Raw genomic sequence first — 25,250 nt, 5'->3', positions numbered from 1 at the left:
AGCAATGAATTTCCAGATCCTCAGCTGCACTCTTAGACTACAGCTACAGCAGAGATATCTTGCTGAACATTTCCTTCCACAACCATACAATGACAATCCACATGCATATTTTACTTGGGCACCAAGTCTTCTGACAATTGTCACTCATCAACCACTTCTCTGATTTCTCGTTCATTCTTATCATATACCTGGTAGATTTACATTAATGAGAATATGGTGTGATTAATATACCTTTTATACATTTAGTATCCTCCACAGTTTTGGCTGTTGAATGCCACTGAATCCTCTCCCATTCCAATAATCAGTAATACTCAGATGCAGGTAATGAGCTAATGTACCTCATTATGAGCCTTTAGGAGGGTTCGGTTCAAGACGGCTATGTAAGAGGATCCTGAATGGCCTTCCTCCTATTAATACACCAAATCTACAGCTACACGTGGAACAATGTCCTCTGAGAAAAAAAAAACCCTAAAAACTGACTTGTCTGCAGTGAGCCAAAGAGAGAAGACCCACACCAAAGTGGGTAGGAAAGGCTGGGTCACAATCTTGTCATAAATACCATCCTACTTGGGGCAACCCAGTCCGGAGGGAACTCAAAACCTGGTGCTTCTCCTTGAGGAGTGAAGAGTTTGAAGCCCACACGGGCATCCCTGACTTTTAAGATCTGCACCTGAAAGGAGTCCCCAAAGCATATAGCTTAGACAACTAAAAGGGCTGGCGCGCTGGGACTCACCCGGCCCTGGGTTCCACGTAGAAGCCGCCCATGGAGGGTAGTCAGGATTTTGTGCAGAAGAGGCTCACTTGCTGGTCTTGGAACTTTGGCCTAAGAAACAGGCATCTGATTTACACACATTTTGAGGCCCGTAGGGGAGCTCTCCAGAGGGCGACAGGCAGCCGCGATCGTCACGCTCGCTCTCCCTCTGCCAGCTCCAGGGCAGCGCCAGTACTTCCCAGAAGGGAGCTTTTACGACACTGCAGCCCCAGGTTTTGCGACCGCGCACGGAGGACACCTCTCCACTAGCGGCGGGCCCGGCTTCTGCTTGTGGTCCCGTGGGACTGTATGTGTTCGTGCGATCCTTTCTCCTATGAAGTCTACTTTTATGTTTGTGAATCTATAATTATATAACTGTAAAGTAAGCTACTTTGTGTCATAATGGCAATAAAGTTAAATTTATTCAGAATAAAATTTTTATTACTTCGAGACTTACCACAGAAAAATGCTAATTTCACATTTCAATTTATTTACACAATTTTTGCAAAGTATACAGGACCAGTGTAAGACATTCAAGCATTAAAAAATTACAGTAGAGGGGTGCGTGGGTGGCTTAGTAGGTTAACTATTGGACTTGGGCTCAAGTCATGATCTCATGGTTCATGGGTTCAGAGGCCCGTGTGGGGCTCTGTGCTGACAGCTCAGAGCCTGGAGCCTGCTTGGGATTCTTTGTCTCCCTCTCTCTCTCTGCCCCTCCCCTGCTCTCTCTCTGTCTCTCTCTCTCTTTTAAAAATACACAAACATTTAAACATTGATTAAATTAGATTAAAATATACAGGGGGAGGTTAGATGGAAATGAATTCAAAAGGAGAAGAAATGGTATAAAATTTGACTATTAAAATGACCTTCACATATTTTTAAGTGAGACATTATAGCTATTGATTGTTATTGTGTTAGGATTCCACTGGAAAATGTTTAAGGTGATTTAATCGTTTGTTTTGATGTTAATATTGGTAACTGGGCAGAAATTACACTACTTTCAACAACTTCGAGTAAAATATTTTAGCTATAAATGTGGAAGAAATACATAGATTTTTCAGTATTATTTTAATGGACATGCAAGCAAAAGTTTGAAGTCCTCTATGTAGACCATAGAAGGCTAATGGGTAGGTACTCCAGCTAGCACTCATTGGTACCAACTTAGCTAACATGCTTTTTGCTCTGAGGCTCTGGTTTATCCCTAAATTCATCATCTGGGGCACCTCGGTAGCCTGCATTAAATTTCCCAGAAATCTAGTCCAGATAGCTCAGCACCAAACCCAGGCTAATTCCTTTGCATGGCCATTCCCCTAACACAAGTGGGGAAAACAACAGACCTGTAGGTTCCTCCTGCTGGTTTCCAATGTTAGGGTCTCCTGAAAATACTACACTGATCAAAAAGAAGACACAGAAACACAGAGCCAGATTAATAATTCTCTATTTCTCTAATTCTATAATGATACGGTTTCCACAGTACTTTCAATCTATATTATCAAACACAATACTTAACCTGATGGCACTTTGCGTCAGTCCTGTGCCAAGCACACCTTGCCTTCCACCCTCGGGCTTCTCTGTTGACAGCACAGAGTGAGACGCTACAGGAACCTGTTTCATGCTAAACCTCATACAAGCCAGAAGGGCAGATAATTTGTCCCATGAGGTGAACCTTTGACAAATAGGGGGTGCGAGCTGATGGATAAGTGTTTCCCCCTCTTTTCCTCAGGAGAGATGGTTCTGAGATTCATTTCACAAGGTTTCTAGGATAATCCCATGAAGTGGTGACCATCCTGATAATACTTCTTTGTAGAGGTTCCCCCTCTTTCTCTCTTTGCTGCCCTGAAATTCTGTTCTTTGGAAATATACTCCCCAGTAAAGTAATTTGCATATTTGGTCTAAGGATACAAAATCAGACAGGGAGAATTTATTGACAAAAGGAACCAGTGCTAATATGCTGTTAAGATGCTTTCTTGAAGCTTAGACATGATGGGTCCATTGTAAATGAAGTGGACCATGCCAAAACTTTCTTAGCGTAATACTAAGATAGGGATCAGAAGACTCAGGGAGGTTGGAATATTAAAGTGGAATTATTATGTAAGAATCCAACTCATGTCTATGTTTCCTATGAGGGCACAGAGGATACAGAATGCATAGGTAGGGCATGACAGAGATCTTTAAGAAATATCACTAAGAAACTCAGTGAAGGATGTCCTCTGACATATAGTATTGACAGTAGAACATGGCACCATATAGCTGTGTTCCCTACTGTCAAGGGGATGAATACTCCAGATTAATAGGAATCAGTTACTGACATTTAATTGTTAAAAGCAAGTCACAGTAATTGGCTGATTTACTGACAGAATGATAGAAATAATACATTCTGGGTCAGATCCCATTTGCACCAGCAAATTATATGAAAAGGCAGCCCAGACTCCCATGTCACAGACCTTGGTCGTACTAACACCAATCCCTCAACTTACATATACAGTCCCATGGGGAAGGAAGAGGTGGTCCCTTCTGACCAAATGGCAGAGGAGGAAAAACAGTCCTGGTGTACAGAGAAACCAGTTCAAGGTTGGTGCTGGCAAAAAACGGACTTCTGTTGTAACACAGTCCTACTCAGGAGTGGTCCTAGTGGGAAATGATAAATCTTCCCAGTAAGCACTTCTGCAAGTAGTCTGTTTGGTTATTTATTTTGTATGAAGAGAGAAGTGGTCCAAGATACAAATATACATGGATTTATGAGCAGATGAATGGCTTGGATGGTTATTAGAGGTCAGGAAGTAATTGTACTAAAAGATTGGGGAACCAAAAAAAAAAAAACCCTCATAAAGAGGTATGTGGATGGCCCATGGGAGATGGCCAAGGCAGGCAGATTTCCTTGTTTCACAATACCCTCCTCCACCCATTGCAACCAAAACTAGGCACTCAGGATGACCTGTTCAGTAAACATCAGCAGGCCTCTTTCCTCGGTCAAGCCAGTACCGATGTGATAGGCCAGTACTGATAGGCCAGTCCAAGCCAGTACTGATGTGATGAGAAGTAGCAGAATTTTGTCTTTCCAGAATTTACATCTATTTTCAGAAGAGTTTGTCTTTCCTGTCCTAAGTGCCTCTTGCAATAGTACCATCTGAGAGTGACAGAATGCCTGATCTATCACATGGTATCACATACAACCCTGCCTTAGGTCAAGGGGCCTGTTTTATTGCAAAGTACGTGTGACAGTGGGCACAAGACCACAGAATCCCTTGGCCCTTACCACACACTGAACTAGAAGTAGCAGACCCAATAAGAGTGGGGGTATTGTCAGAGACTCTGCTAAGGCACCAACTTGAGGCAAACACTGTGCAGGATTGAGATACTGACCTCCATGATGTGATGTATGTACTGAACTAACAGCTGAAAAATGATGCTATCTCCTCAACAGCTGCAATATATCAGTCTCAGGACCAAGGAGTTGAAATGAGATTGGCTCTTCTCACAATCAGCCCCAGGGTTCCATTTGTGGAATTTGTGCCTCTTGCCTCTCACACTGGGGCTTCTCTTTTGATGACAAAGCGAGAGACGCTATGGGAACCTAACTCAGAAGTGCCGGAGAGTTATTCCTTGTGGGGCAAACCTCTGACCAATAGGGATGGGAGCTAATGGAAAAACATTTCCCCTAAAGTGCATTTCATGCTGTTCCTCATAAGCTTCCTTGGGATTGAACAACCCGTTTCTCCATGTTTCCAACTTGGTTAACACTTCCTAGTTTGGGCTCTCCTTCCTTCTTTGCTCCACTTGTCCTTTCCCTCACTCCTATACCCTGCAATAACACTCCCCAGTAAAGTACTGCCCAGAAGTACTCAGACTCCGCTTTCTGGAGAAATCTAAGTAGGAGAGGTCCTGTACTAATAGTTTGCTGGAAAAAACTAAATTTGCTCCAAAACGTAGTTAGCCTCTCCTTTGCTAAAAACCAGGCTTCCGGCAATTTTATGTCTTTATATCCTTCTTGTCAGCAAACTTTAAAGATAAGTTCTCTCAAATTCAAACTCCTGTCTCCAACAGGTGCTTCATTACATGTGGATCTATTCTCTTCTTTCTATAAATGAATACCACTGCTCTAGCTCAGGCCCTCAGGATCTCTCACTACAACAGGCTTCCTCCAGTGTTAACTTCCTTATGTCAGTCTCTCACTGCCACCAGAGTAAGCTATCTCAATGGCAAATCTGACCTTGTCTCCTGCTTAAAATTCTTCAGTGGCTCTTCATTACCTAAAAGATGACCCTCACGTTCCTTACCCTCTTTCACAAGGCTTTCTGGGATCCAACCTCTGCTGACCTTTCTAACCTCATTTTCTGCCACTCCTTGGCAGTTCTGGCCTCACTACTTACTATCTTTCCCCCTCCTACACTGGCTTTGCAGAACTCCCGGCTGGAATGACCTCTTTTCCCCATTTTCCACTACCCTGCACCCCTGCCTATCTACCTGAATAAGCTTTACTCTCCCGTTACACTTCAGACTGTAGGTGTCCAACTGCAAGAAGCCTCACATAGCTTCCTCTTCCCAAACTGGACCCCACAGTACCCTGTGCGCATCTCCCCTGCACTAACTACTGGATATTTTAAGTATCAAGTCACCATCCGTTTGCTTCTAATGGCAAGTATCATGTCATAGGCATCCATATATCCCCGGTGCATGGCTTGTTACATGTGTCATAACCTACAGTGAATAAATTTTTTGAGAAAGTAAATTAAAGGAGAAAAGAATACATGACACTTAACTCTAACAAATCTAGAAATTTAAACAGAATTGCTTTTGACAAAACCAAATCCCACATTATTTAAGTTTCTTTGTTAGGGTAGACAGATCACCCCTGCAATCGTATGTCTGACTCCCTACCCGTGTGATATTCAAACACCTGTTGCCAAGTGATTAAACTGCTCTGACGCAAGCATCATCCTGGCCTGAGGCCTAGTACTCTAAGGTGTCCTGGTTACCCACCGCCCTCTGAGTCAGTGTGGTACACTTCTCACTGATGGTCCACGGCACCACAGATCCCAACCCAACCTACTGGGTTATAGTTTTCCATGTCCCTGGTATTAGTTACTGACTTCTTTTTCATGTCTCTGCTTGATATTCCAGTTCCTCCAAAGTCAGGTATTCCTCCGTTTATCCTCATCTTTTGGAGACTAGGTCTCTGCTCCCTGCTGGCTGCCTTCCAACTGTACCTGGGTTAACTGCCCGACCTCTGAATCTCTATGAGTCACCTGCTCCAGATTTTGTGCTTGACTTGGACCAAAGGTAGATGTACGCGATCTGTCCTTCCTCCCTGTTGGCCTGGCATCCAGTTCTGAACCTTCCTTCAGACTCATTTCATGTCAGTTTGCCTGGACTTACAATCCTGAACTTCACCTGACCATTCTCACCCTCTTCTCAGAACCCAGACAGGACATCCCCAAATTATTAAGCTTTTGTATAAATCCACATTTTATTATATTGACCTTGTTCAAAGTGAGTTATATTTTTAATACAAAGCAGAAAAAAAGGTTTACAAATAAATTCAGAGGAAATAACTCTCTCTGAATGGACTCAACAATTCAGAACTTTGTACGAGATGATTTAGAGGAGTGGTTCCCAAGTAAGCCTGGCTCTCGTAGAGACCCACTGGTGTGAACAAATTTTCTGACATCAAGCTTTTATGGAGTCATCAGAAAGTATACACATACATGATCGCCCCTTCTTACTTTATCAGCTTCCTTCTAACTACCTGTCTTAAATTATTTCATTACCAAGACTGACTTAGCTTATCCAAATACCCTAAAATGCAAACCATTTTTGTTTCCCCCCAAATCTCTGGAATAATACTGATAGGAAAAGGAGGTTGAAACTTTGTCCTAAATAAGACTTTGGCATTATTTATATATTCATATGTTCATATGTTTCCTTTATGTTCAGAATGAATTTGTTGGTGTCTCCCCAATTTGTCTGCATCCTTCCTTCAAGTAATAAATGCCTCCCCAGTTTAGCAAGGCCTACTTATCTTGCCCGGGATACTATTAGATACATCATGTACAGCCATCCTGATTTTATGGATATCATGGAATTTGGCGATCTGCTCCAAGATCTCCTTACCTACTTCTCTTTTTAATTCCCTGCAAAACGAAACCTGGTGTTAATATGGATGCCCACACTATTTTCTCATTAGTCATTTCTAAATCACAACAGGAAAACAGTCAATGAGGTCATCTTTGGGTCTTTGGCTATCTTTTTAAAGAAACACTTTTCCCTTCATTTCCCTGGTATTATTTAGTTGTTTTAAAGTCTACCAGTCACTGAAGTATTTAATCTGCAGCTTTTCTCAGAAAAGAATCCTGTTTTGCTGAGTAAAGTGCAGTGTGCTGCATTCTCTATGCGGAAGATGAGCTATTGATTTTTCTCTAATGATGTTTGATTTCGGGGCATATATTACTGTTGAATTACTACGTCTTTTTGAATTGAACACCTTACAAATGGATTCAAGATGGCCCTTTATGGATTAAAATACTTCTCAACAGTACATTATCTATAACAACAAAATAAATCACCAGTATATGAGTAAAATATTGACTATATCTTTCTTCTCCCCATTAATTTGAACTTGACATCTAGTATTTCAGTTTTTACGTAGTGAGATGGCATTATATCCACACTGATGACAGCTTAGAAATGTTGCCAATTAAAATTTAAACATAAAAAGTATTCTTTGTTTCAGGTAAAACTGGTCTGAAAACGAAAGCTAATGTGGCATTTTCAAAATAATTTGGTGTCAATAGCCTGTCATGGACTTTTTCATGAACTCAGAACAATCTCATTGGAAAAGAATCTATTTCATGAGCTGTGGCAAATAGCTGAGAAAAAGGATTTCAGCCTGGCTCTAAACATGAGTTCTTGATTCAACCGAAAAGAGGAAACATCCATAAAATGTCTTGCAGCCAGTGAAGAAAAGTGCTTTTTGAACTCATGTCCTCCCACTTAAACTACAACAAATTCCTTTTCATACTGTAATGGTAGTTAAGTGTCCTGGAAACAATATCAGTTACCATCCTCATCATATCATCACCACCAGCACTGTCGTGGTGATACCGAGAGCTATTGATTTTTCACAATTTTTTTGATAAATTGATACTGAGATACTGAGATGCTGAGAACGAAGTGAGAAGAGCAGAGCTGATCCAAGATCCCATTTTTTGACTTTTGATCTGCTGCCTTTTCCCGGCTATTATCATCAAGAACAGGATATAAAGTGCTATTATGGGGACAGATCTATGTTTTAAGAGGACAAAAGAAAATGTCACTATTGGTTTTTTAAAAGAAAATGTCACCAGGGAAGAAAAATAAGACATGGATTTAAACCCCTATTAGATCCTTTAAAGTGCTAGACACGTCAGGTTAAATTATACTCTTCAGAACAAGCTTTTGTGGTGTTGACATAATTTCCCCTACGTTACAGAGGAGGAATTGGGCTCTGAACACGAAAGCAATATGCCCACTCAGGTGAGACCTATGAGGCAGAAATGAATGCCACATTCAACTGAGGCAACAATTGTTGGTTCCCGTACAGATGTCAGTGGTTCTCAGACTTAGCCTCATGCTGCTGTCACCGAAGGATCTTTGCTTGGGCACCATGCAAGGTCAGATGAACATCTGTTACAGGAGTACTTCTAAAAAGTACTTTTTAAAGGGAGCCATACATGAATACTTTTAAAAAGCTTCTCATTTCAAGGGTGCCTGGGTGGCTCAGTTTGTTAAGCGTCTGACTGGCTCAGGTCATGATCTCACAGTTCACTAGTTTGAGCTCCATGTCAGGCTCTGTGCTGACAGCTCAGAGCCTGGAGCCTGCTTCGGATTCTGTGTCTCCCTCTTTCTCTGCCCCTCCCAGCTTGTGCTCTGTCTCTGGCTCTCTCGAAAATAAATAACCATTAAAAAAAAATTATTAAAAAAAATAAAAAGCTTCCTGTATTAAAATCGTCTTAAAAATTTGTTAAAAAAGGGTTGGGGGGGGGAGGGTCGCCTGGCTGGCTCAGTCAGTAGAGCATGCAACTCTTGATCTTGGGGTTGTAAGTTTGAGCCCCACATTGGATGTAGAGATTACTAAGAAAACTTGAAAAAAAATTGTTAAAAATAAATAAAATTAAAAAAAAAGCTTTCTGTGTAATCACAGTGTCTAGCCAAGGTTGGAGATACTGTGCTAGTAGAAGGCTACCTAAATGTCATGAACTAATAGGCAGTTTAAGGCCACCTGTCCAGGACACAAAGTAACCAATATTTCTGATACCTATTGATAGAGTTCCTGTAAGTGGCCAAAACAAATATTTTTGGCCAGAAGCATAACTGCAGATGATTCCTCTCAGCATGCTTATAAGCTAATTCATAGCCCAAAAAGGAAGTTGAAAAACAATGATAAGTAGAAATAACTTCCTGACAAAAACTTACAATTGTATAGATATTTCCCAGAGGAAATATCTAAGTTAATTGAGGCCTAAGAATTCACTTGAAAGGCCACTGCAAGAAAACAGATTTTAAAATTTGCCCCTTCCCTTGGCAACAAGGCCTCTCTACTTTTCAGAATAATTCAGTATCTAAAGCTTTAAGAAATGTAGAGCATAAGATTAAGAGAGAGGTCAAACTGGAGTCTTGTAACAAGCATGTAGAGCTTGAAGACTGGGAATGAAAACATCACCGAGAGAGGACAACCAGAGGGGCACCTGGGTGGTTGGGTCTTTTAAGCGTCCGGACTCTTGATTTCAGCTCAGGTCATGATCTCACTGTTCAGGAGTTTGAGCCCCGCATTAGGCTCTGCACTGATGGTGTAGAGCCTGCTTGGGATTCTCTCTCCCTTTCTCTGCCCCTTCCCTGCTCGCTCCTTTCTCTCTCTCTCTCAAAATTAATAAACTTAAAAAAATGTCTTTTAAAAAAAGGAAGAGAGAGAGAGGGCAACCACAAAAGAGAACGCAGCCTAGGATGGAACTTTAAGAGCCTCAAGACGCTCTTGCGAAGGAGCGAAGGAGCGGCAGGAAGATAGGACAACAGGACAATATAAGGACTCGAAGGGAAGAGAGGAAAAGCTTTGCAGAGGTGAGGAGTGCTCATCTGATCAATCACTGCTGAGAAACCAGGGAGGATGAAAAGAAAAAAGCTGCCTGCTGTAGTTGGCAGTACGGGTGTCACCAGGGACAGTGATGCTTGTCGCTGTCCACTTCATTCCAAGAGCACAAGACCACCTCGCTTGTGCTCTGCCAAGAAATTATACCTCCTGTTGTGTTTGGTGGTAACTTGGAAATAACCTGGAAATCCTTTCTTGGATCAATTTTACAACTCACAATTTTAAGTTCCATTTAAGCCTCAGTGCTTTGGGGCTGTGGGGACAAGGAGAACAGTTTGAAAAGCTAAACTAGAGAAAATGCGTATTTAACCTTAAAAATCTATCTCACCAGTTTTGTTTTGTTTTGTTTTGTTTTAATGTTTATTTTTGTGAGAGAGAGAGAGACAGAGCACAAGTGGGGTAGGGGCAGAGAGAGAAGGAGACACAGAATCCGAAGCAGGGTCCAGGATCTCAGCTGTCAGCACAGAGCCCGATGCGGGATTTGAACTCACTTACTGTTGAGATCATGACCTGAGCAAAGTCGGACGCACAACCGACCGAGCCACCCAGGCGCCCCTATCTCAACAGTTTTAAGGAAAATAATCGCAATATAATTCTAGTTATTTCTCTTGACTCATAAAAATGTATAATAAAATGTGCTTTAAATTTTTTACATTTCTTCACACCAAGTGTCTCTAAATGACAAGATGCTCTTTAGAAAATTGTGGTTGAAGGTATATATATTTTTTACTTTATTTATTTTGAGAGAGAGGGAGCACGTGTGTGTGCACACACGTGGGAAGGGGTGGGGGGGTGGAAGAGAGAGAGAGTCAGAGAACCCCAAGTAGGCTCTGTGCTGTAAGCACAGAACCCAACACGGCTGGATCTCACAAACTGTGAGATCACGACCTGAGCTGAAATCAAGAGTCGGATGCTTAACTGACTGAGCCACCCAGGCGCCCCTGAAGGTATATTTTTAAAAGCGTGGGTTTGGCACAAAGAATAAACTGGATGGTTGCCAGAGTTAGGGGAAAGGTGGGAGGATGGTCAAAATGTGTGAAAGGGAGTGGGAGATACAGGTTTCCAGTTACATGGTAGCTATACTTGTGAGTACAGCATAATATTAACCGTTGAAACTATGTTGTACCTGAAGCTAACATAAAATTGTGTTTCAACTACAGTCAAATAAAATAAAATTATTTTTAAGTGAAAGGAATAAAACAGTTTGCTGAGAAAGAGATTGAATCATCTCACATAGACCAATGAAAGGTTTCTGTTTGGGGAATACTGTTCTAGTCTTCATCTCCACAGAAGGTGAGACAGGGCTTAAAGTAAGATAAGAGAAACAGAAATTATCTCTAATGAAGAAATTCTGACCAGGTGGTAAGGCATATGTTACAGGCTGAATTGTGCCTCTCCCCACCAAAAAAATAAAATTCAAATGTTGAAGCCCTAACCCCTTCATACCTCAGAATGGGGCTGTATTTGGAGATAGGGTCTTGGAATCTTTTTTTGTTAAGTTTATTTATGGGGGGTTGGTGAGAAAACTTGCAAATGAGTGGGGGGGGGGGAGAGAGAGAGAGAGAGAAAGAGAGAGAATCCCAAGTAGGCTCTACTCTGTCAGCACAGAGTCTGAGGAGGGGATCAATCCCACAACTGCAAGATCATAACCTGAGCCAAAATCAAGGGTCCAATGCTTAACCGACTGAACCACCCAGGCACCTGCTGGAGATAGGGTCCTTAAAGAGGTGATTAAGTTAAATGAAGTCATTAGGCTGGACCCTAATCCAATATGATTGACTGGTGTACATAACTAAAAGAGTAGATAGATTAAGACACACAAAGAGACATCAACAATGCACATGCACAGAGAAAAAAGTCATACGAGGACACAGCAGGAACACGGCCACGTACAAGCCAAGCAGAGAGGCTTTAGAAGAAACCAACCCTGTCGACACCTTGATCTCAGACTTGTAGCCTCCAGAACTGTGAGGAAATACATTTATGTTGTTTAAACCACCAAGGCTGTGATACTTTGTTATGGCAGCTGATGGGGTTCAGGACATGCTACTCCAAATGTGGTACCTTGGCATATTAAATATTTTAAGGTGAAGACATTTTGAAAAAAAATGGCAGAAGCAGGAAGGTCACTCAGGTCCTAAAACCCTCATGTGAGAGGTGCCTCCCTATACCTGGAAGAAAGGAGCATCCTTATCTTTAAAGACAAAGGGACACTGAAAGGAATCCAAATAGGTTTGCTAAGTTTCCCCCAGAGTATGACACTTACCTCATACTCTTTAACCTATCATATTTCTCCACAACTGTCCATTCTTCATCAAACCACCATAGCAATATTCAACTCTGTTTTTTCAGGTCTTCCTTTCCTTGTGAAGGCTCCCATGCCATATAAAACTTGTATTAAATCAATATGTATCCTTTTCTCCTGTTTTAAAAAAGTGTGGCTTTGGGACCTTTATTTACTAATTTTTAAAAAGTAGAGAGAGTCATACTATATGATTTCAACTATGAGACATTCTGGTGAGTAAATAGTAAAAAGCTAATGGCTGCCAGGGTATTCAGAGGGAGAAGAGAAGGACTGAATATTGATGCACCTGGGGATCTGGTCAGGCAGTAAAACTATTCTAACACTGTAACGGTAGATACGTGGCATTATGAGTTTGTCAAAACCCATAGAACTTTATAGGACAAAGAATAAACTTTAGTGTATATAAAATTTTTCAAAAATCATTTAGAAGATTTGGAGGTATCAGGAAAGAATCAGACCATGACAAGAAAATCTAACTGTATTACAAATGTATGAAACAACCTCACTGGAAGGGAGTCAAGGGGAAGAAGTGCTGACTTAAGTAAATATAGAAATGAGTGGAGTCTATAAGACTAAAGGCAAAACAAATGGCTTATAAGCACTGTAAGTGACAAAGTTATTTCCCATAGGAGTATAAGAGTAAGGGATAATCAGTCAGATACTGCCATACATGTGTACTGCAATGGAACAATAAATAAATGGATGAATAGTGGGAACCAGGTTTCCCAATGTTGGTATGGGAAGTTTTGGAAGAGCAAGAGGAAAAGCCTAGAATGATCTGTTTAATAACTGGTTAGAACTGGAGATACCAGAGGCACCTGGGTGGCTCAGTCAGTTAAGCGTCCGACTCTTGATCTTGGCTCAGGTCACGATCTCACCGTTGGTGAGTTCAAGCCCTGAGTCAGGCTCTGTTGCTAACAGCATGAAGCCTGCCTGGGATTCTCTCTTTCTCCTCTCTCTGCCCCTCCCCCACTTGCGTGCGTGCTCTCTCTCTCTCTCTTTCTCTCTCTCTCTTAAATTAATTAATTAAAAGAAAAAAAAAGAATTGGAGATACCAGCATGCACTCATGTTTAGCTTAATACAGACACATAATGGTTACACATAGAAATAGTTACAGATGTTATAAATATGCACAATATATAATATATAAACACACACACACACATAAGCCTATCTTTCCTTACTCCATTGGCAGAGAAGACCTAAAAGCAACAATACACCAGTAATGAAAAGCACAACTAGAACCAAAATTACAGTGGAGAAATCTAACCTACATTACCTCAGCCAGATGATCAAGGTCAGTATCAATAGTGATAAATCATGTTGATAGTATGGACCTTTGATATAATATGATTTAAAAATTGATTTTATCTCTGTGACCTTCCTCCCAAAACCCACAACTCCAATCTAATCACAAGAAAAACATCACACAAATCCAACAGATGGCATTCTATGAAATACCTGACCAGTATTCCAAAAAACTAGCAAGGTGTTCAAAAACAAAGAAAGCTGAGGCTGTCATAGCCAAGAACTGCCTATGGAAACATGACAACTAAATGCAATGTGGTATCCTCGATGAGATTCTGGTACAGAAAAAGGACGTAAGATAAAAACTAAGGAAATTTAAATAAACTATGAACTTTAATTAGTAACAATGCATCAATATTAGTTCATTAATTATAACAGATACACTATATTAATGTAAGATGTCAAGATGGGAAACTGAGTGTGGGGTGTATGGGTACTCCCTGTACTATCTTCCCAATATTTTTATAAAACTAAAATTATTCTAAAATAAGAAATCTATTTTTAAAAAAGCAAAAAGAGTATCTTATAAAATCATTCAAAGCAACACCAATTTGAATGCCATAGCTGGATAATCATGTAATAAAATAATTCATCTTTTTTTTTTAAAAAATAAGCCATCTTCTTAAGAGAGAACACCTATTTATAATATAATGTCAATAGCAATCAGATAATTCTGTTTATTAAGTTGCTATGTCTGAGTGTCTTTTGGGATTCTTGGACTCAATTTCAATGTGTGTGAGGGGGATTCCCTTCATACCAACAAACAATTCTCAGACACCATCGGTGTTCTCTGACACCATCTAGCCAGAGACAGCATTAGGTTCTACAAGTTAAGAGTTCAGTCCTTCAAGAGTGCCACCCTCAACTTCAGATGCCAGTTGCAAGCTGAGGCTGTTATCTGTACTTCTGACCAACCAGCTGTAAACTACAGGTTCCCAAGTCTCACTCCCTTGGGTTGGATTAATTTGCTAGAGCAGCTCACAGACTCGGAAAAACATTTTACTTACTAGATTTCCTGTTTATCATAAGAAGATATAACTGAAGAACAACCAGACGGAAGAGCTGCACGGGACAAGGCTTGGGGAAAGAGCTCCCATGCTCTATCCAAGACACCATTCTTCCAGCACTTCCATGCATTCACCGACCCAGAAGCTCTCCAAACCCTGTCCTTGTGGTTTTCCTGAAGGCTTCATTATATAGGCATGGTTGATCAAATCATTGGCCTTTGATGATGAATTCAACCTCCAGGGCTTCTCCCCTCCCCAGAGGTTGGGGAGTTGCTTGAGAGTCCCAACCGGATCACAAGGTTGGTTCTCCTGGAAAGCACCCCCCAGCCTTAGGTGCTTTCCAGAGGTCGTCTCATTAACATGATATAAGACACCTTTGTCATTCTCAACACTTAGGAAATTCCAAGGGTTTGGGGAACTGTGAGCCAGGGACTGCGGAGAAAGACTAAATATATATGAGAGATACAGTAGTCCTCTTTTATTTGAGGGGATACATTCCAAGATCCCTAGTGGACGCCTAAAACTGCAGATAGTACAGAATCCTATATATACTATGTTTTTTCTTACATATACATATCTATGATAAAGTTTAATTTATACGATAGGCACATAAAGAGATTAGCAACAACAGTAATAAAATAGAACAATTATAACAATACACTGTGATAAAAGTTACATGAATGTGGTTTCTCTCTCTCAAAATTTCTTATTGTACTGTACTCACCCTTATTCTTGGGATGATGTGAGATGATAAAATGCCTACATGATGAGGTGAGGTGAAGGATGTAGGCATTGTGATGTAGCCTTAGGCTCCCGTTGACCTTCTGATAATGTCAGAAGGGGGATCACCTGCTTCTGGACCGAGGTTGACCTCAGGTAACGAACTGCAGAAAGCGAAACGGCAGGAAGGGGGAACTACTGTATATTTTGGGCATCTAAACGGCCAACTATGTATTTCTTATAAATCACAGTATCACAGAGTGTGTCCTCCCAAAATTCATATGTCGAATTCTTACCCCCAAAGGTGATGGTATTAGGAGGTGGAGCCTTTGGAAGGTGATTAGTGCCTTGTAACAAAGGCTCCAGGAGCCCCTTCTGCCACTAGAGGATATAAGAAGTTATAACCTGAAAGCGAACCCTCACCCGACACGTTGGCACCGTGATTTTGGACTGCCATCCTCTAGAACTGTGAGAGAGAAGTTTCTGTTATCCATAAGCTACTCAGTGTGTGGCATTTTGTTACAGCAGCCCAAATGGACAAGACATAAGCATTGCAAAATTATTATCTTACTCGATGCTCACCACACCTCTGAGAAGAATGAAAAAAAGAGGGAAAAAAAAGCAGTCCTGGTTTGTATTTATTGAAAAACATAAGGGATAATAAAATGTAAAATTTTTAATCAAAATGCACATGAAATGAATAAAGCAAAGACCATGGAAAATGCACCATACAATTAAGTAGGCATATTTCTTAACATTTGTGAGGTAACTTGGATGCATTTCTCCCTGGTGAAACGTGGTGCCTCTTTATGGGGCATTCTCATTATCTAGCCTTTCCTGTGTCTATAAATCTCTATGTGGACACCCATAGGTAATGCTAATACACTGGGTCCTACTTCCCAAATGACCTTGATTGTAGCTTCTGAAATCTGAAAACAAAAATTTAAATAAGTTTCATTAAATTGAATATTTATGCCTTATATACCACACAATAAGTTCTATTTTTTTTAAGTTTAAATTCAAATAAATTTTTGTAGATTCTAAGATATCTGGAATACGTAACAATAAAAATTCCAAAAATCCAATAACTTCTTGACTGCTTAAGAAGCTAAAATTCAAGAAGTTTTTACTCAGGAAATACCTTGTGGATCAACTCAGTTTAGGGATGTCCACAAAGCACCTGAAATTGGCCACTGCGTCCATTAGCTGCTTTGTGTCTGACCTATGGCTTGAGGGAGCAGCTCAGGTTCCTGAGCAGACCAGGGTTTTGTCCTCCTCTTCCACATGGATCCTGCAGAACTCAGTGGTAGGTCAGCCCTCTCTTGGTTCTGCATGGGACAAGATGAGGACTCTACCAAAACCTTAATATCATCATAAAACAGAGAAGCCAGCATTCCCAATCCCAAAATGGTATCTTATTTCACTGGAATTTTAATTACCTTTTAACAATTAACTCCTGAAAACTTGTCTGAATTTTACAGACTTGAAATTTTAGACAGTTACATTTATGGCTTGGCTTAGAGATGCATAAAATGGAATATATTTTCCAGAGTATCTTCCTTCCCAAATTCTCTTGAAACTAAAAGACTGTATGTACCCTGTCTCAGACAGTGAATTATCCAGGACTAGGATGTTAGTGAGAGATTTATCTTTACAAATATCTTACCTACTTCGCTTTTCCTTCGGCTGTGGGGGAAAAGGTGTCCAGACGGAGTTGTTACTTGCTGAGCTCCCTCTTCATGACAGGCATTGTGCTAGATGTTAAATATATATTATATCATTTAGTCTGCTCAATAACTTCATGCAGAATTCACTATTTTCCCATTGTAATCAAAGCAAACTAAATTCCAAAAGGTTAACTAAAATATCTGAGACATGCTGGAGGTAAAGTCTTCATGGAGACTTGAACTCAGAGCTGAGATTCAAAGGCCATGTTCTCCCTCCAACACCACCCACAGCTCAAAGAGGTACATAGACTGTCAAGCCAAGAAGTCTACTGCAAACCTTTTATCAACCTTGAATTAAATATAGCATTTCATTCCATTATAAATTTTTTTTTCAACGTTTATTTATTTTTGGGACAGAGAGAGACAGAGCATGAACGGGGGAGGGGCAGAGAGAGAGGGAGACACAGAATCGGAAGCAGGCTCCAGGCTCTGAGACATCAGCCCAGAGCCCGACGCGGGGCTCGAACTCACGGACCGCGAGATCGTGACCTGGCTGAAGTCGGACGCTTAACCGACTGCGCCACCCAGGCGCCCCTTCATTCCATTATAAATATGGACCAGTAGTCACTAATAGCCACAGGTAATCAGGTATTTGTAACTTCACCTCCAAAGAAACCTCAAATATTTTAATATCACAGTATAGTTGTTGTAGGTATCTTAAAATATTATTTGTATTCATCACTACTATGAAGTTATGAAACCATTATGTCTGTGCACTAGATCTTGTTTTTAACTCATTACTAAAGCATATATCACAAATTTTCAAAACTTTTGATTAATGTCTTCCAGTAGTATTGGTTTTCTTTGAAGTTTTTTAAGTGTTTGATTTTATGTATTAAAAATGCTATTTTCAGGGTGCCTGGGTGGCTCAGTTAGTTAAGCATCCATCTCTGGATTTTGGCTCAGGTCATATCTCACGATCATGACATGGAGTTTGGCAACCAGCTCCACACTAGGCATGGAGCCTGCTTAAGATTCTCTCCCTCTCCCTTCTCTCTGCCCTTCTCCCTTCTGCTCAGGTACACGTGCACACTCTCTCTCGCCCTCTCAAAAAAAAAAAGTACTACTCTATAAAGGGGCCCATAGACTTCACAAGACTGCCCAAAAGTTCACAGCACTAGTAAGATTAAAATACCTACCCAGGGCCATATAATTAGAAATACTTGAATAAGCAATGACATACAAATTGGTTTTGTTTATTGTATTTTGATTAAACTAAGACAATTCTACTAATCAATAATCCCCAATCTGGGCATCACATACTTCTCAAGTAATTTCTCATAATACATACTCTTTTAGTTAACTTAGCAAGTCAGCCATTCACACTTGCATCATCAGAAGAAATTCAATTGTTCTCTGCTACTCCACCTGTTCCTAGATATCTCACCTTACACAAGGCAGGTCTGCGATAGGATGTCAGGGGCACCAGGAAAGAGTTTGTTTCTTCTACCTTCCTCCTCTACCAGATTCATGCTAATTATGGATGCTTGTAATTTCTTTATGAATTTAGGGTTTATGAGGGCCCCTTCAAAAAGTTTTGTATCATTATTAGGGATAAGAGTTAATAGTCAAGTGCCCTCTCCAAGGGGGATGATGATTAACATTCACACAGAGGTATAAAAAACACACAGTTTCTCCAAGGAAAATTAAAAAAAAATTTATGTTTATTTTAGAGAGAGAGAGAGAGAGAGAGAGAGAGCGTGAACAGGGGAGGGGTAGAGAGAGAGAGGGAGACACAGAATCTGAAGCAGGCTCCAGGCTCTGAAATGCCAGCACAGGGCTCGATGCAGGGCTCGAACTCAAGAACCATGAGATCATGACCTGAGCTGAATTGGATGCTTAACAGACTAAGCCACCCAGGCTCACCTCCAAGAAAAATTTAAATAGGAGAACTGTGCAATAAGAAAGAAGCATTGAGGAGGGAGGGAAAAGAGCACAGCAAGAGAAATAGGGCACCAAAGTCTCTCTCACTACTTTGCCCTTAACTTTGATGATTCACTTCAATTCTAGTTATTACAATTTCCAGTTCCTCGGTTTCCCATTTGCCAGGCAGGAGTGGTAATACATGCTTGCCACTCATGTACTGGCTGTGTAGGGACGACTACCAGCCTCCTGGGCATCAAATGCTTTGCATTCAGTCAAGCAAATGTCACATGCCACAGTCAGTGCTGGAAAAACCATCTCTTCTTTATGATGGATGTCACCATGGCCTGTCCTTTCCTGCTAATAATGTAGTTCTTCGGTCTCTAGGCTTCCCACAACACAGGAAGACTGCAATTACATGTGTTTTTAGGCTGACTCATTTTCTAATGGTAACAATCAGTATTTAAGCTAATTAGGAAGATTCTTTTGATGTTCTTTATTTCATTCACAATTAGTCTCCTGCTCTTATGTGTGTGTGTGTGTGTGTGTGTGTGTGTGTGTGTGTGTGTGTGTTTAAATAAACTCCCAGCCAGTAGTGGGAGGAGAAAGAATCATTTCACTATTCTCAATTTCTATCTGCTTTCAGAGGATTGCTCACCATCTGGTTATTTCTCACTTGAGGCACCTAAAGAGAGTTTGAGTTACTCTGAGCTGCCTCTGAATCCAGGTCCGGATGGGTACTTGATCTGAGAAAGGTCAAAAGTCCCAGAATGTTCTCTCTTTCTTTTGAGTCAATTCCCTGTTTCCGCCAAGTCCCTATCAAAATTCAAGTTGAACTTCCAGACTCTAGTGCTGGGCACAGATGACTTTAGCCATTAGCCAACTTCAGAGAACAAGACCCTAAGGGAATGGACAAAGAGATGGGTAAAATTAGATGAGATGCAAAGTTTGCAGATTCTACTAGAGAAGGGTGAGGTAAAGGGTGCTCTTCAGGAAAGAGATAGGAGGACCCTACAGAGGTCTACAAAGGAGATGAGCCCTCCCAAAGAAAGTCTTTAGCACTTTAATTAACCACTGGCTTTTTAATCAAATGACTACTGTTCCATGGCTTGAAACAAGGGAACTGTGAACATTAGTCTCTAGGTGAATTTTTTTTTTGATGGGTCACAGAGGTGGCTCAGTCAGTTAAGCATCCGACTTCAGCTCAGGTCATGATCTCATGGTTTGTGGGTTTGAGCCCTGCATTGGGCTCTGTGCTGACAGCTCAGAGCTTGGAGCCTGCTTCGGATTCTGTGTGTCTCTCTCTCTCTCTCTCTCTCTCTCTCTCTCTCTCTGTCCCTCCCCTGCTTGTGCTCTGTCTCTCTGTCAAAAATAAATAAACATTAAAAAAAACAGGTCACAGAGGCAAAATTAGGGCCTGTCAATGTCAGCCTGGACAAGGAGGGTGGTTCTGGTCAGTGGCAAAAGCGAAGATCAGACTATTCATAGGCTCTCCGGGATGGCCTGTGAATAGAATTCATTCAGCCATTCAGTTAACATGTAAGGCAAATGTATTCAAGCTAGAGAGAACCTTAAGACGTGATCCTTCTCCTGAAGGTGCTCACCATCTGGCATGGGAATGAAATGCTTGGACCACTCACAGACACTGACAGAGCTTGGGTTAGTCTCTGTGAGTGAGATGTCACAGAGCATGGCAGATGACGCTCACCAAAAGCACACCTCTGAGCTCTGAGCAGGAAGCTCCATTTTCATTTAAAGTAACACCACAGATGGAAATCACTATCTTGTGTGTGCGGATGTGGCTAACAAAAATAAATAAATATATATATATAAAATCTCCTTTTCGTTGTCTGTATGTGAAGACTGAAATTTTGTTTGCAGGTGCAAAAATTGCTTGCTGTTTCAGATGTCTGGGGGTTCCAGTTCACATTCTGAGCTGGGCTCCTAACTTGTTCACACAAAACTGTCAATTTTCGGGGTGCCTGGGTGGCTCAGTTAAGTGTCAGAATTTAGCTCAGGTCGTGGTCTCACGGTTCGTGAGTTCAAACCCTGCATTGGGCTCTGTGCTGACAACTCAGAGCTTGGAGCCTACTTCGGATTCTGTGTCTCCCTCTCTCTCTGCCCCTCCCCAGCTCACTCTCTCTCTCTCTCTCTCAAAAATAAATAAACATTAAAACAATTTTTTCAAACGCCAATTTTCTAGGCAACTGTTGAGGCCCATCTTTACTTACCCCTGGGAATGCCTAAAGTCAATAACCATGGTCTATCATTTAAAATTATGGGTCAAACTGAGAAACAGACTCTTTAAAAAAAAGTTTATTTGTTTTGAGAGAGAGAGCACAAGGGCGGGGGGTGGGGAGAGGAACAGAGAGAGAGGGAGAGAGAACCCCACGTAGGTTCTGCACCGCACTGTCAGTGCAGAGCCTGACGTAGGGCTCGAACCCACCAACTGTGAGATCATGACCTGAGCCAAAATCAAGAGTCAGATGCAACCAACTGAGCCACCCAGGCGCCCCTCAAGAAACAGACTGTTAACTATCGAGAACAACCTAATGGTTGCCAGAGGGGAGGTGGGTGAGGATATGGGTAAAATAGGTGATGACAATTAATTTTTTTTAATATTTATTTATTTTTGAGAGAGAGAGAGAGAAGGCATGAAGATCAGACTATTTGGGGCAGTGACAGAGGGAGACACAGAATCCAAAGCAGGTTCCAGGCTCTGAGCCAGCACAGAGTCCAATGCGGGGCTCAAACTCCTGAACCCTGAGATCATGTCCTGAGCCAAAGTCAGACGCTTTACCGACTGAGCCACCCAGGCGGCCCCAGTGATGACGATTAAAGAGTGCACTCATTGTGATGAGCACTGGGCGTTGTATGCAAGTGTTGAATCACTTAAATTGTACACCTGAAATTAATATTCACCATATGTGAACTACTGGAATTTAAATAAAAACTTATAAAGTAAAAAATAAAATTATGAGTCAAGATGTATTTTTTTTAACATGTGGGGTTTTTTTGTTTGTTTTGTTTTAATTCTCTGCCTGGCTTTTATGTAGGCTCCTTCTTTCTCGACGTTCAGCTTTTCAGTTACACAGCTTCACCTCTTATTCTACTAGCACACAGTGTCACACACTGTTCCAGCATGAACACACCCCACCTTCCCCACCCCCACGTTGCTGAAGCTGTGACCATACCCCCATCGGCAGCGTGTCCTTCTCTCTCAGAGCTTCAAGCCACAGAGCTATCACCTCCCCGAACAGAATTATCTTCTTTCTCTTCTTTGCCTGGTGAAATCCTATTCATCCTTCACATCCCAGCTGAGGCATGACTGCCACCGTGACACCTCGGTCACTAAATGTCATTCCTCCTTGATGTTACCACATCTGCCCCCATCTCCATTGCAGCGCTAATATAGCACCCAGCTGTTTCTTTATGTGATTATCCGTCCAGAGAGGAAGTTATTTTTCAAGCATTTAGAATGGTTCCTGACAAAGAAATCACTGATGGATTAATGAAGCAATTAATAGCCTTCTCCTCTGATAGAACTATTTTTCAGAAAGCACCAATTGAGTAGTCGGATGACCTAAACTTGCCATTTTAAGCCATCCTTGTAGCTCAGCGATGAAGCTGACGTAAAGGATAAAAGTCTGGATGCATATCTGTTACTTGAAGAAGCCTTAGAGGTCGTAGAAAAAATAAGACAGCTTCTCTACAGACCTCCAATTTGCTCTATAACCTGATTTAATCAAGGTCACGCACTCAGTCTAGAAGACAGAGCGAGCCACCCTGCACTGGATTCAGTTCAATGAGAGCAGCATGCAGGGACTGCCCTCATCACCTCTAACCTGCACCAATCATTACCCAGAGGCAAGAGAGAAACTCAAGTCTTCATTGGTCCTTGGCAAACATTACTGAACACTCCAAATAACCCAGCCCTGCATTCAATCATTAACTGGTGGAGTCCTAAGCACTGTCACTTGGAAAGGGTCTAGCAATCACCTCTTCTGACTTACCCCCAAAGGAGGAACCTTCTCTATTACATTTGGAGCAAATGGTCACTAATATCTGCTTAAAAACATCTACAGCCAGGAAGCTCCTTACTCTGTGAGGTACCTATGAACCTCTGCTGAGCAACTATACAGATTAATGAGCAAAGACACATAAAGTACATAGTACCTGGCACAAAGTAATTGTTCGAGCAATTTGAGTTACTGACATTTTTAATCATTATCAACTTTCAAATCCTTGTTTTTTTTGGCTGACAATTCCTTCTTTTTTTTAAGTTTTTAAATTTATTTTGAGAGAGAGAAAGAGAGTGAGTGGGGGAGGGGCCAAGAGAGAGGAGAGAGAATCCCAAGCAGGCTCCATGCTGTCAGTGCAGAGCCTGACGTGGGGCTCGATCCCACAAACTGTGAGATCATGACCTGAGCTGAAATCAAGTCAGACGCTTAACCGACTGAGCCACCCAGGCACCCTGACAATTCCTTCTTTTAAGATAAACAATGTACAAGTGAGCAAAACGTTATGTCTAGTACACTTTGGTTTATACAAAATATAAACAATCCTACACATATGTATGATGATGTGTATGAGTTTGTGTAACTATGCTTACAAAGCTTCTTGAAGGACTCCCTAGCTGCCACTGCAGATGATGCCCACCGTGAGAATGTGAATGCCCATGCCAAAGATGCGGTCTGTAGTCCTTTGATGCCAGAAAGCTCCTGGGCTCTGTGCCATAGGTGAGATGAAAAGCCCTCCACCCACTCTTAGGCTGTACAATATCACTTGGAGCTGGAAGCAATATGCTATATCCAGAGCCCTACAAAATCCATCATTCATCTAAGCCAATCCAAGATGCTGGGTAGGGTGTCATCTTCCCATCTCCAACCTTTCCAAAGCTCAGCTACTAACTTCACTTGGAAAAAATGAGTACACACAAAATATTTTCACAAGAGTAAGTAACTATTTCTGGATCAGTAAATTTAGAAATTACCTAAAGGGCATGGTGTCTTCAGAGATCCAGCTCTGACTAGAACATAAACACCTTCCAACAATGTGACGTAGAGCAGTTTAGCTACTGAGAGCTATGGCTGTCAAACATACACTTTTCTAATTATGAGCAAAGCTCTGTAATTATAAAACCAACTACCCCAGTCCTGTGGTTTCCCTAACTAAAGAACTCTTTCTGCTGAAGGTGTGTTCGAGTCTCCAGCTCATGCAGATACACCTGCAGCTTTGAAATGACAGGTTGCTTTTGCCCTCACCTTCTACCATTGCCATTCAGGTTTCAAAGATCTCAACCCTAAGACAGAAGAGTCACGTTTCAGTCAGAACTTATATCCTGGGTATTCATGTTCTCTTCCCCAGGAATTTCTGCAAGAAGCCTGCGAATGAAATCTTAGCTTGGCTACCCAGTCATCTCATACGTATTCATTAGTTCATCATATAACATTTTGAGTACCTGTTTTACATAAGCCGTAATATACCCTTCACTATTGCCTCTCCTGGATATATTTCAACTCATGGAATACAGAAATGTGGAAAATCATGCACAGTTCCCCTCCCACCAACTTCGTTAACATTCTGTTTTGCTTATTTTTAATTATCATAAATTTTTTTTTCTGAATTTAAGATAGAAATAAATGCAAAGGCCTGTATATTACTGTTATTTAAGAGAAAAAGACTATACATAAATATATGCTCATAGAGACATGAAATATTTCTAGAAGAAACTGATGTTAGTGATGCCTCTGAGGAGAGAAGGTAGGTAGCTTAGCGATAAGGTAAAATCCTAGGTGATGAGGCAAAAACAACGTAAAATCCTGTTTCTGTCCTGGGACCCTGAAGAAGCAAATTTTGAAAAGCAAATACATGCTTACCGTTTTATGTTCTTCTACACTTTTTAAATCTTGAACGATGTTCATGTGTTGAGAATTCAGAAAAATCATAAATATTGCACAACACTGACCTAATCTTAGTAAATTTATAATTAACTTTTGAATAAAAAATTCTGAGGTCAGCTCTTAGTTGACCTAGAGATTCTTATATTTTTTTGTCTCCTATCATTAACAAAAACCCCAAGCCCTATCTCCCAACCCACCAAAGAAATTACCAATTCCTCACTTATGGTAAATAAGTAAGTATATTACTTTCCTATTGCCAATATAAAAAATGACCACAAACTTCATGTCTTAAAACAACACAAATTTCTTTTCTTATAGTTCTGGAGGTCAGAAGTCTGGCATGGGTCTCACAGAGCTAAAATCAAAATGTAGCAGGGCTGCAATTCTTTCTTGAGGTTATAGAAGAAGAATGCATTTCTTTGCCTTTTACAGCTTCTAAAAGTAGTCACAATTCTAGGCTTGTGGTTCTTTCCATCTGTAAAGACTGCAATGGCTGGTCAAATCTTTCTCCTATTTTATGATTCTAATGCCCTTCTGACTCCCA

At 41.0% G+C, this 25,250-nt stretch overlaps 1 pseudogene; it reads right to left on the bottom strand.

Annotated features, from left to right (window-relative positions):
• Positions 1 to 15,835: 15,835 nt before the first annotated feature.
• LOC123577391 overlaps positions 15,836 to 25,250 on the bottom strand; it is a 108,109-nt pseudogene continuing 98,694 nt past the window's right edge.

The sequence above is a fragment of the Leopardus geoffroyi genome, chromosome A1, assembly GCF_018350155.1.
Source record: "Leopardus geoffroyi isolate Oge1 chromosome A1, O.geoffroyi_Oge1_pat1.0, whole genome shotgun sequence".
Classification (NCBI taxonomy): Eukaryota; Metazoa; Chordata; class Mammalia; order Carnivora; family Felidae; genus Leopardus; species Leopardus geoffroyi.
Note: the sequence above shows the minus strand (reverse complement) of the source record. Positions and strands in the feature narration are given on the sequence as shown.